Consider the following 12,768-nt stretch of genomic DNA (forward strand, 5'->3'; position numbering starts at 1 on the left):
TGATATGTAAGATTGAATCTAGGGCCTTTGCACTGAGCTACATCCCCAGCACCCCTTTATTTAAAAACAGGATCTCATTAAGTTACTAAGTTCATCTGGTTGGGCTTGAAGTTGAGATCTTCCTGCCTCAGTCTCTGAGAGGGCTGGAATTATAGGTGTATACCACCATAACCAGCTTAACAATGTTCTTTAATTCATAAAAGATTTTAATTTAATAAAGCCTGATTTTTTTATTTTGTTGCATATGTTTTGGTGTCTAAACTAAGAATCCAAAATCAAATACAAGATCGTAGATATTTACCCCAATATTTTCTTCTAAGAGTTGTTTGGTTTTAGCTGTTATACTTAGATGCTTGGTCTATTTTGAGTTAACTTCTGAATAGGGGGTGAGGTAGAGACCCAATTTTATTCCCTTGTACATGGATATTCAGTTGTCATAGCATCATTTGTTGAAGAGATTGTTCTTCATGAACCTGTGAAAAACCAACTGGCCATAAGTGTAGTGGTTTAATTCTGGACTTTTGGTTCTGTTTCCTTCATCCATATGTCTGTCCCATGGCAGTAGCACATTACCACATTCTGTTTTAGGTAAATTTTAAAACAAAAAAGTAGGGTGTTCCAACTGTTTTTCTTTTTCAACATTGTTTTTGTTATTCGAGGGTCTTTTGCAATTCTATATGAATCTGATTGTCAACTCTTTCATCTCTGCAAAAAAGAGATTACTGGGGCCAGGGATTTAGCTCAGTGGTGCCACCACCTGCCTCACAAACACAAGGTTCTGAGTTTGATCCCAGGTACCAAGAGAGAGGCGGGGGTGGGGTGGGGAGGGGAGAGAAAGAGAGAGAGATACATTGGCCTGTAGCTTTAGTGATATCTTTGTCTAGTTTTGGTCTCAAGTAATGCTGGCCCCACAGGATGTGTTAGGAAGGGTTCCCTTTTTTATTCCTGAAAACTTTTGGTAGGCTTCATGTTATGTCTTATTAAATGTTTTGCAGAATTCATCCCTGAAGCCCTTTGGTCTGGAGCTTTTCTTTTGATAATTGATTCAATCTCCCCTTGTTATAGGATTTACTGAAATTTTTCATTTCACCTTTAGTCTGTATTGGTAATTTGTGTGTTTTTAGGAATCTGTCAATTTCATCTAAATGATCTAGTGTGTTGTCAAATATTGTTCGCGACAGTCTTTTCTAGTCCTTTTAATTTCTGTCAAGTGGATAGTAATGTCCCTGTTTCACTTTTGATTATAGTTTGTGTGTCTTTCCTCCTTCTTTGTCTACATAAAGATTTGTCGATTTTGTTGACGTCAAAAAACTCAATTAAAAAAAGGGCTGAGGACTTAGCTCAGTGGCAACATGCCTGCCTCACAAGTGCAAGATCCTGAGTTCAATCCCCAGTACCAAAAACAAAAGCAAAAAACAAACAAACAAACAAACAAAACCCCAAAACTCACTTTTGGTTTTGTGGATTCTATTTGTTTTTCTATTCTCAGTGCTATTTATCTCTTTATAATCTTTATTATTGTGCTCCTTCTGTTGGCTTTGGGATTAGTTTGCTCTTTTTTTCCTAGTTTATAAGGTAAACAGTTAAATTATCACAGAAAAGCTTTCTTCTTCCTCCTCCTCCTCCTCCTCTTCTTCTTCTTCTATTATTTTTATTTATTTATTTATTTATTTTGGTATTGGGGATCAAACTCAGGACCTTGCACTTGCAAAGCAAGCACAGTGCCCCTGAACTAAATCCCTGGCCCAGCTTTCTTCTTTTTTATTATAACATTTATAGATATAACTTTCCTTCTGAGCAGTACTTTCACTGCAACCCATGAGTTCTGGTATCCTGTGGTTTTGTTCCCATTCATTTGCTTCTCTAATTTGCTTAGTGATTTCTTCTTTGGCCCAAGGATAGTTTAGAAATATGTTGTTTTCTTTACATGTGTTTGTGAATTTTTTACTTTATTCATTTCCAGCTTCATTTTATTGTGGTCAGAAGAATGCTTTGTATAAATTCAGAATTCATTGAGAATTGTTTTATGGCTTACCATATGATGTATTCTTAGAAAAGTCACTATACAGACAACTGCACTTCTCAACAAGAAACATCAAAAATCTCTGGAAGAGATGGGATCTGCTTTTCAGAGTTACCACATTACAATATCAAAAATTTCTAGTTCTCAACAAAAATTTATAAAATTAAAAAAAAAAACCCATGGCCCATTCACAGGGGAAAATAAATAAACAGCAAACATTCCTGAGGAAATGAAGACATTGGATTACTAGACTGTAAGTTAATTGTTTTAAAAGTGCTAAAGATGCTCAAGGAAACCATGGGCAAAGAACTAAAATTAATCATGAGAATTATGCAAGAATGGATTGTAAATAAAAAGAAAGTATAAAAAGAAACCATACAAAAACTCTAGAGCCAAAAATGTACAATAGCTGAAAAATATTCATTAGATAGGCCCAAGGGCCGAAGATTTAGCTCAGTGGCATCACTCCTGCCTCAAAAGTGCAAGGTCCTGAGTTTGATCCCTGAGTTTTTCCCAAAAAAGAAAAGCCCTGCAGCAGATTTCAGGAGACAAAAGAAAGGATTGATGAACTTGAATATAGAGCAATTGAAATTACCCAATTTGAAGAGCAGAAAGCTAAAGAAATAAAAATGAATAGAGTCTATGGAATCTATAAGATACCATCAAGTTTGCCATTATGGTCATTATGAAAGTCCCAGAAGAGAGAGGAAGAGGGCAGAAAATTATGGCTGAAAAAGATTTTTTTTTTTTAAGCCAAAGATAAAATCTTGAAAGCAGGGATGGGGATTTAGCTCAGTGGTTCCGCCACCTGTTATACACAAGGTCCAGAGTTCAATCTCCAGTACAAAAAAAAAAAAAAGAAAGAAAGAAAAAACATGTTGAAAACAGCGAGAAAAGCAATTTGTAACATATAAGGGACTCTTAATAAGATTGACAGGTATTTTCTTATCAGAAACCATTGAGGCCAGAAGGCAATAGGATGATATATTTAAAGTATTGAAACAGAATATTGTCTAGTATTTTTTTTTTTTTACATCACTGGGGATAAAACCCAGAGGTACTCTACCACTGAGCACCATCTCTAAACCGTTTTTACTTTTTTATTTTGGGACAAGGTCTCCATTAGTTGCCTTGAACTTGGCATCCTTCTGCCTCAGCCTCCCAGGTTGCTAGAGTTAAAGGTGTGTAACTCCAGCTTCAAGTAGGAATTTTATACCTGGTAAAACTATTCTTTAATAATGAAGAATTTAAGACATTGTAAATAAACAAAAGGTAACAATTCACCACTTGTAGACCTACTAGAAATGCTACAGTAAATATAGAAATGCTAAAGGAAATACAAAATAAAATGAAAGAAACCTAGATATTAATTCAATTCTATATAAAGAAATAAAGAATTCTGATAAAATTAAATGTATAACATAAAAATTAGTACTACTGTGTAGTTGAGTTGTAACTCTGATATACATTTCCTGTATGATTTATGAGTCAAGTGCATAAAAAAATATTGAAAACTATGTGTTGTAGTCAGCAGGATTGGGCAAGGGAATACATTAAGTACAGAACACATAACTTATAAGGTAATGATAATTTTATGATAATTACCCAAAGAATCAAATGAAAAGGAGTGCAGAACTTAACCGCACACTACAATTCCAAAACATTCAACTGAGGGTCTGGATCCCAGCAGTTTCCCACACAGGTCCAGCTAAAGGTTTAGAGTCCAAGGCAATGTTCTCCTCGAATCCAGCCAGTGGCCGAGAGCCCATGGCACTGTCTCATGCTCGTATGTATTGAGGATCTGCAACTGGAAGGCCCAAAGGTCGTTGGTGGAAGCCAGAAAATCTGTGCTCAGGAGATGAGGGATCTGTGCCACCAAGCTGAGGGATCCACATTGGAGTCAGGAAGTGATGCTCACATTGAAGATCAAAGCTCCCCCGATGAAAGCAGCAGCCATTCCCAGCAACAGTGAGGCCCTGAGCTCCTCTGATGAGAACAGCCTAGTTTACATCAGGAAAACCATCTGCAGCAAGCTTCTCCTAGAGAATCAACAGGCCAAGATCTTCCTCCCTAGTTCTCTTTTTATGACTATTGGTCGTAAAATAACCTTATAAGTTATGTGTCCTGTTGTCGCGAGCCGGCAACGCAGAGCACTGTCCAGCAGTGCCTCAAACCTGAAAGAGCAGCGGGGTGGAGATGGGGCAGAGAGAAAGGAAGGACAAGGACGCCAAGACAAGAGTCTGATCAAGGCGACGTTTATTGCCGGCAAGCATCAGCCTTTTAAAGCAAAAAACCACAAACTATTATGGGATGGGGTTACCATAGTAACTGAAAGTTCACACAGGAAAAGAGCAAACAGGCTCAACAAAAACAACCCACCGTGGGTAGTAGTAACCCGGACAACCACACATCTGAAGGTCAGAGACAAGAAACTGCAACTTTCAGGAATTCCACAAAGGAAACACACCACCTGCTAAACTGGAGAAATTTAACACATATGGAGTTACTAAAGTTAACAGTACTTACAACCAATACTCATGATCCCCACATCCTGTATTTAATGTATTCCCTTGCCCAATCCTGCTGACTACAATACCCAGTGATTTATTATCTGCCAGGAAGAGCCATTTAGGTTGTGGGGTTAGGGCCATTTTATCTAGCAGAGAACTCTATCATCCCAGACTTTTGTTAGTATTAAGTAGGGGTGAAGGTCTTTTTTTTCCTGTATCTGTTTCTTGCTGGCAGACCGTGATAACAGGTCTGGGATGATGGATAGAATTTTATGTGACAGTGGTGCAGTTCTCCATGGCAAGGGGCTGGTAACCGACCATGATGAATTCACCGACTGTGGTTGGTAAAGGCCCTCATATGCTCCTTCAAGAAATTTTGAAAACAATGGAACAGATAGGGTCCAAACAGTAGGATTACTCAGGAAAGGAAGACGCCATGGAAGCCATTGGTCAAAGTACCCTGCAGAGAGTGTAGCTGGTCTAGGTCTCCTCTACATTCTTCTATGTACTATTTGAGTTCCTTTACATTGTCTCCAACAATACAAGATTGGTTTACAAAGTAGCAACGTTCTTCTCCTAATAGGAGGCACGTGCTTCCTCTTTCTGCTGTTATTACGTCCAGGGTCCAACTCTTCTGGATTTCCATGCTTGCCAGTGAATTGATTTTGGGACTGCAGGGTGACCAGAGAGTCATCTACCTCTTCCATATCTTCATTTAGCTCTTGGGATAGGGAATAACAGAAATGCGTTGATTTTGAGACTCCTGCCACCCAATGCCAATTCCTACCAGAATACCAACTCCCACCAGAAGGGGAAGTATGGGGAGAGCACGCTTACTGAGATAGTGGATAGGTGGCTGTTGTGAGGACAAGACATACTATAATAACTGGGTTTCTGTATAAATTGTGAGGGGAGGGCTAAGGAAGCCTACTTAACAGAGGGAAGACGGGGTTGAGTTGAGACAACGAAAGGCTTGGGAGTCACAGATGTAAAACAAACCCTTAGGGAGACAGGTTATACCTGATTTAAGAATATGGATAACTTTAGCATAAGGGGTAGAGTTGTACTGATTTATGATGGATGAATTTATACATGTCCAATTGCCATGTGTGGAGGATTTTAATTGGGTTACAAAGGGACCTAATATTGTGGTGATATTTTGGAGGGCAGGGATAGTCTAATTAAGGGGAATTGGTTTGGGGATACATGGTTGGAATAAGGGCAACAGGCACACCCAGCACTCAGTTTGGTTGCCTGGCAAGCTAAGTAGGGTGGTGTTGAAGAGGTGTAGGAGCCTTTTATGTGTCTCAGCAGCTTTTTCTGTGAGGACAGATCAATGCTTTTATGTTGAGAAGGTGTTGTGTGGGCTTTTGCTATGAGTAGTTTTTCTATCTCCTCCTATCATTGTTTTAATGATTCCCAGTATGTTTTTAGTGTCCAGGAGGCCCATGTACCCTTCCTTTTTTTATACATGGAATAGTCTAGAGATGTAATCTTTCCCATACAGTAGAGATGGAAATTGCCAGAAGGGGTCAGTGACTGGAGCCGCTTTTATACCTGGTTTTATTACTATGGCACTATTTTATACCTCTTTTGGTTATTCTTCCTGCTGGGTATTTAAGACTAAGTTAAGGGGAGACCTATGTTAATCAATATGAACACCTTGTTATCTATCTAGGTCAGTTAAGTCTCTTTAGGCATTATTTTGGAACCATGCTTAGAGCCTCTCAGCTCCTCTGTCAGTGTCAGCCATCAGGATGGGTCAAGGCCTTGCTTGATCATGTTGTTTCAGTGAAAGGATGGGAGATTTTTTTTTCCCTCTTTGTGACCCTTCTTTGGCACAAAGTATGTTTGTCCTCTGGTGTCCAGCAATCTCCCTGCTCAGGAGGTTGGGTGACTCACCAAAGATGTAAGATCTTGTAGGAAAGGTTTCTTTATACCCTGGATTTTTGTTGAACTTGGAGGGACATGGCCAAAATATTGGCAGTCTTTTTAGCCCAGTTATTTTCTCAGTGTTGGTCTCTGCACTTTGGTGGTTGACCACCCAGAAGAGAAGATCAGTGACATTAGCAGTGTAGTAGGAGCATTGAGCTTAATTATTATAATTTTATCTGGATAACAAGCATTTTGGAATCTAAAATATAATTAGAGGACTGTTATTTTTATCAATCATGGTTATTCTAAAAGTTGATTTCCTGTAGAATATTAACAGAAAAAACTTTGAATCAGGAGCCACTCATAATAATAATAATATTTTATCATGACAATCATGATGACATAATCTTTATAACCTTTATAACATACTTAGATATGTATCTTATTATATAAAATAGCCATTGTTAAATGTATTTATTTCCCTCTAAAAACTCATAAAAAGGTAGGAAACTCTTAAGTTATTACTATTTGATAGGATGTCATCTAAGCAAAATGTGTGGGCCTATAAATGTACCTGTAATCATGAGTAGGTGGAGCAGAAGAGAAGGGAGAATACCTGGATTAAAAGAAGGTAATTACCATAAACAATATGTTAGAAGACCTATATAGTCAGAAAACATGAACACATTTTGTACACCAGAAAAGTAGTAATAATAATTATTACAAGTATATGAAAACTTATGTCCTGTAATGTAGCTTGGTACCAAAATGATCTTTTTAATAACTCCTGTTTTTCTACTTAAAAAATCAAACTCAGGTCCTTGCATTTGCAAGGCAGGTGGTGGAACCACTGAGCTAAATCCCTGGCCCTCCACAGAAAATTTTATATTTTGAAGATGACCAATATAAATGTTTCACAATAACATATTTACAACTCAATCCTTTGATGGTAACCAATGTAAATATTTTATAACAACATATTAAACATCAAACAATGGAGCAAGCAACCTGTAGCTGGCACTGGGCTGAAACCTAGCATTTGGTCTTTGAGCTCTGATCTGAAGCATCACATTTAAAAAAATTGTTTTAAAACCTTATATTTTATTTTACAGTATTTATGTAGAAAACAGTAGGGTCTGATGGAATTTCTTGGTAATATAGCCTGCCAAACAAGTTGTTGATGTGTGAATAGGCAGGGCCAGGAGAGGATTTTACTTTCTTTTGCAGAGTCTTGCTTCCCTCTCTCCTTCAGGAAGCTGGGGAAGGAAGAGCAAGCAGAGCAGAGTTGGGTGGGGGAGTAGGAGCAGGAAGAGAGCAGGTGTATGGTGGAGAAGTAAAAGGCTGGGTGGTTTTAGCTGTGGCAAGTGAGAGTGCGGTGGGGAGGAAGAGCGCAAGGGAGTGGTTGCAGGTGCCAAGGAAGAGGCAGAGGGATTGTAGGGTGGAGGTTAAGCAAGAGGTCGATGGTCAGCTAGATCAAAAGTACTCATGTCCCGGTCTGGGCTGAGGTGGGGGTGGTGGTGGTGGTGAGGGGAGTTGTGCACAAAGGCAAGGAGAATGTGTGTGAGGGGGTGGAACAGGACTGACAAAGAGAAGGGTGGGGTGTTTAGGTAGATAAAAACCTGCACATAGGGGACTTCAGATCTTTTGCCATTGGGATGACAGAAAGAAAGGAGATACCAAAGAATATTCCATTTTCTGGCCATGGGGACCCATTATCTAATCTATATAGAGGTGATGCTTGGTTGCAGTAGAAAATAAGTCACTTAGGCTTGGTGTCACCAGCGAGCCCAAGTTTTTAAGTTACCAAAAGGCATCCCAAAGGGGTTGATTGTGAGGGTTTGGGTGGAGCAGTTCCCATAATGAAAGGAGGCCAGATATAAGGATTGTACCAAACAAGCTCCCAGGGAGGGCAAGTGAGCCAAGTTTCCTCATCCCCTCTGGCAATGTCTGAAGGGAGAGAGACGATCTGAGCCAATAGGGCATCCCCAGGGCTTGAGAAATCCTCTGACTTAGTGCTAAGATTTTTTTGAGTGAGAACACTGAGAGGCAGGGGACCCAAGAGAGAGAGTAGTCTGAGTACTCACCCAAGAATTGGAGGCCAGAGTGGATTCAAGCATCAGCAACAACAAGAATGGAGGCCCCTAGTTGGGTCTTGGCTCCACGGGGTCCAAGAAGGACAGTCAGGAGGCCAATAAACCCTGACCAGAGGGGGATCATCACAAAATCCCAATTGCGTCCTTCCTGCACTTTAGGCACCAGAAATGAGAGGATGGGAATTGAGCCAGAGACACGAACACCAGAAACAAAGCTTTAATTAGGGGGACTGGGTGTAGAGGATGAGGAACCAGGCTGTCTTGGACAAAGGCGAGAGCAGTGGGGAGGGGCTGGCTGGGTGAGGTTTTATATAGACAAGGGGGTCATTGGGGCAGGGGTTGGCTCAATGTAATGCCAATAAGAAACATAATTTATGCTGTATTCCAATATCTAACATATAAAAATCCATTTTGTGTCAGTTAATGTTTCACATATGTTCTGAGCACAACTACAAAAATATCTTCCTTAGAATTATCTGTCTTAGCTACCTTTTTGAGTTGGGATTGAGTCTAGGGCTATATGACACTGAGCTATATCCCTGGTCCTTTTTTTATTTTTAATTTTGAGAGAGTGCCTCATTAAACTTCCCAGATTGGGCTCAAACTTTGAACTTCCTGCCTCAGCCTCCCAGAGTGCTAGGTTTAGACATGTGCCACCATGCCCAAGCTTGGCAAATAATTTTTGACAACATAGAATGGAGGCCCCCCAAAAGAAAGTTTGGTTTCAAAATATGATATTTCTTTGGAGATTTTAATAATTCTTCCTAACCTTACTATTATGGGCAGCTAAGTTAGAAATTAATATATAATCAGAGAGGCATTCTCAAGAAAGTCAGTGAAAATAAAGATATCAGAATTGTGACTGGAAGTACACCTGAAGAAGGCAAGAACTCAAGATGAAGTCACAATGGCCAGACTTGCATACTTCTCTAAGGGATAAGCAAAACTTGGGACTATACTGTAACTAGTACCACCCAGTCCATCAAGTCTAGAGATGTGTCAGACACTTGAATGGTTGGTACAGGTGGAGTGATCCCTTCACAAAAATGTTCCTGTTTTAGAAGTCAATAATAAGCCAAGGTTAATGATGTTGATATAAGGGGAAGGGATGTAACTCCCAAACAGCTATATATCTGAAAGGAGAGTTCATTTTCTCTAAAATCAAAGAATGAATTCTAGGAACAACAGAGGTTAAGAATAGGAAAAATTTATTGAGAGAAAGAAAGCATCTGTCAAAGAGAGACAGAAGTGGGACGAGAAAGTGGGTTGCCTGCCCACCCCACTTTTCAAAGATGTTTTATACAGCCAATCATGTGGTAAGGTGGGTATAAAGTGGAACAAAACTATAAGACCCAGTGGAAAATTACAAGGTGGGCATGAGGTGGGAAAAATGATGACCAACCAATAAGATTACAAGTACAGTCACCCAGGTAATATTGATTAATTGGGGTCAAGTTAGGAAGCAAGTCACATAGCAAGCATGCAAGTATTTTCAGTAAGGATAGAGTTCAGGGATATTTCCTGGAAAGGCTGGGTTAAGACCTTGGCCCCCACAACCCAGAAGATTGATACCTATTTAGAATATCAATCACTGCTATTTATCCCCAGAAGCAGCACAAGGGTATAGTAGTTTCTCTCCTTTTACAATTCTGGCCACAGTGAATGTGTCTTTATTGTCCTCCATGTTGGCTCCTTGCTGTGTGGGCTCCTTGAGGGCTGGCTCCTTGAGGGTGGCCCTGTCTAACTACCTATAAGATATCCTGTTAAATTACCTATCTGCAATGTCAGCCATATAGCCTTGCTACATGCCCCATTTCCCTAGTGGATCAATATTAGCTAAGTGGCTATACTTGGAATCTTACTAGTTGATATAGTTTGACCTATGTTATACCCATTTTATAACTTTGCTGTATATATTACCCCTGACAAAGGGGCTCAGTGACAATCCACTCAGGACCCCTCCTGTCCTTCAGGAACTATTCACATTCCTAAATGAACCTTTCCTACTCTTAACTTCCTTTGTCCTTTGGAATTCATTTTTTGATTTCAGGGGACATGAACTCAGCACCTCTGACATCTTGAAATGGCAATCTTTCCATTCAATTGATATAGCTCGTTGCCTCTAGTCCAAGAGGATAGAAAGCACACCAGGATCCATGGAGACCAAATAAAGCTTTATTTAATGCCAGTGGACCAATCTTCATTCACACGCGAGAGACTGGCCCCGTCCAATGCTTGAACAGAGAAGATATACACTCTAGTAGGGGGGCTAGGGATTTGTCTCAGTGGTGCCACCACCTGCCTCACTCTAGGAGAGGGTGTTACAAGTAAGGCGTCAGGTATGCATTCATTGGTTATAGAAATTGAATATGCATTGGCGAGCGGGCTCAATCATGGCATTGGTTCACACATAATACTGGCAACATGTTCATTGAGTGATTTAAAACATGAGGTTATATCTCATTTACATTCTGATTTAATGACAAAACCCTTCTAGAAACAGACATTCCTGAGATGTGGAAGTTGGCTTGGGCATGTTCAGGCAGGAGAGACGGGACAGACCCAGACATGTTGAACAAAGAAAATTTCAAGCAGGGAATTTCCTGTAGTAAGTCCAGCTTGAATTATGGAAGCAAAATTTCTCTTTCAGTCTAGCGGGTTCATAGAAAAACTATTCCAGATTACTTAACATGCCACCATATTTCTTGATACCCATAATATTTTTAAACCACTTTAAAATGTTCATTTCCATAACACGTTTTGTTCACTTTTTTTTTTACTAGAAAAGTAACCAGATGCTTTCTTATGGCATACATATTTTTTACTCTCCAGTGAATGAAGTGTGGGCTCCGTCACCTATATGGATGGATTAGGACCTCAGCTCCACCCAAAGCTGTGATTCCATGTTGGATTCTTATGCAACCATTCCTTTCCCTCTATTTATCAAACCACTCCCAAGCAAAGTCTAGCAAAACCCCACTGTGTATGTTATACTCTTCTTCAATCAAACCAAGCTGTTAGTCAATATACAGTTATGAGTCAATATACAGTTGAGTCAATATACAAAATATTCAATAAAATAAAGATTATGTAAAACCACCCTAAAAATGGTAAATTCAATGATTATGTCTTCATCCATCTTAAAAAAGAGCAAGAGACAGCAGTCTGTCCAAAGTATTTACAAATGCCACCATGACAGCATTCAGAGAGGCAGTGGCAGAAGGCTGAAGTATGCATGGGTGCCTTACAAATTTTTCATTCTATCAACATTATGCTTTGCCATTTGAGAAAGGAAGGATCTGCCTATTTCAGGAAAACAAGACATTTTGATAGGAAAAGCTCTGTAAGCATCCTGTACTGGATCTGTCCAACTCTACTGTGCCTCACAAAATTCAGTCTGACAGTTTCTACATTCATGCCGAACCCTTCCCAACACCTCTGTAGGTTGTGTCCCCATGTCCTCCTTCACCTCCATAGTTGCATTATTTCACACCTGTTATGCCTTCAGTATGACGTGTTCCCCCAAAGACTTGTGTATGAGGGCTTGATCCCCAATGCAGCAGTGTTCAGAAGTAGGGCCTAGAGAAATGATTCGATCATTGAGGGCTCTGGCCTCATCAATGGATAATCTATCAATGAGTTATAGCCAAATGAGCTATTAGGAAGTGGGGACCAATAGTAGGAAATAGGTCACTGGGGATGGGTCTTTGGAGTATATATATGTCTGCTCCCTGGCCCCTTCCACTATCTATGGCTTCTCCCTGTCTCTGCTTCCTGGCTGCCATGAGATAAGCAGCTTTCCTTTGCCATACCCATCCACCATGGCGATCTGCTTCACCGTTGCCCAAAAGCAGTGGAACCAGCTAACCATAAACCAAAACCTCTGAAACCATGCGTGAGCCAAAATAAATCTTTCTTCCTCTAAGTTGATTTTTTTGGCTATTTGGCCACAGCAATGGAAATTTGCTATTATATTTTATGATTTTATACTTTATGATTTTGTTCTTGGAGACAGGGAGAGACTTAAGAAATTTGTACAAAGCACCAGTGATTCAGGATTCTTTGCCCACACTAAAACTTGTATGACTTTCTGAATGACCAATCTGATTTGAATACGTGAGAATAAAATCCAAGATTTGTCCTTTTATTTATTATTATTATTAGTAGTAGTATTAGTACTGGGGACCTTGTGCTTGCCAGACAGGAACTATGTCCCTGGCCCATATTAGTCATTTTAGTATAGATCAAAACTTTGAGCTTCACCTTC

The sequence above is a fragment of the Fukomys damarensis genome, unplaced genomic scaffold (genome assembly GCF_012274545.1).
Source record: "Fukomys damarensis isolate Sample0158 unplaced genomic scaffold, DMR_v1.0_HiC HiC_scaffold_30, whole genome shotgun sequence".
In the NCBI taxonomy this organism is placed as follows: domain Eukaryota; kingdom Metazoa; phylum Chordata; class Mammalia; order Rodentia; family Bathyergidae; genus Fukomys; species Fukomys damarensis.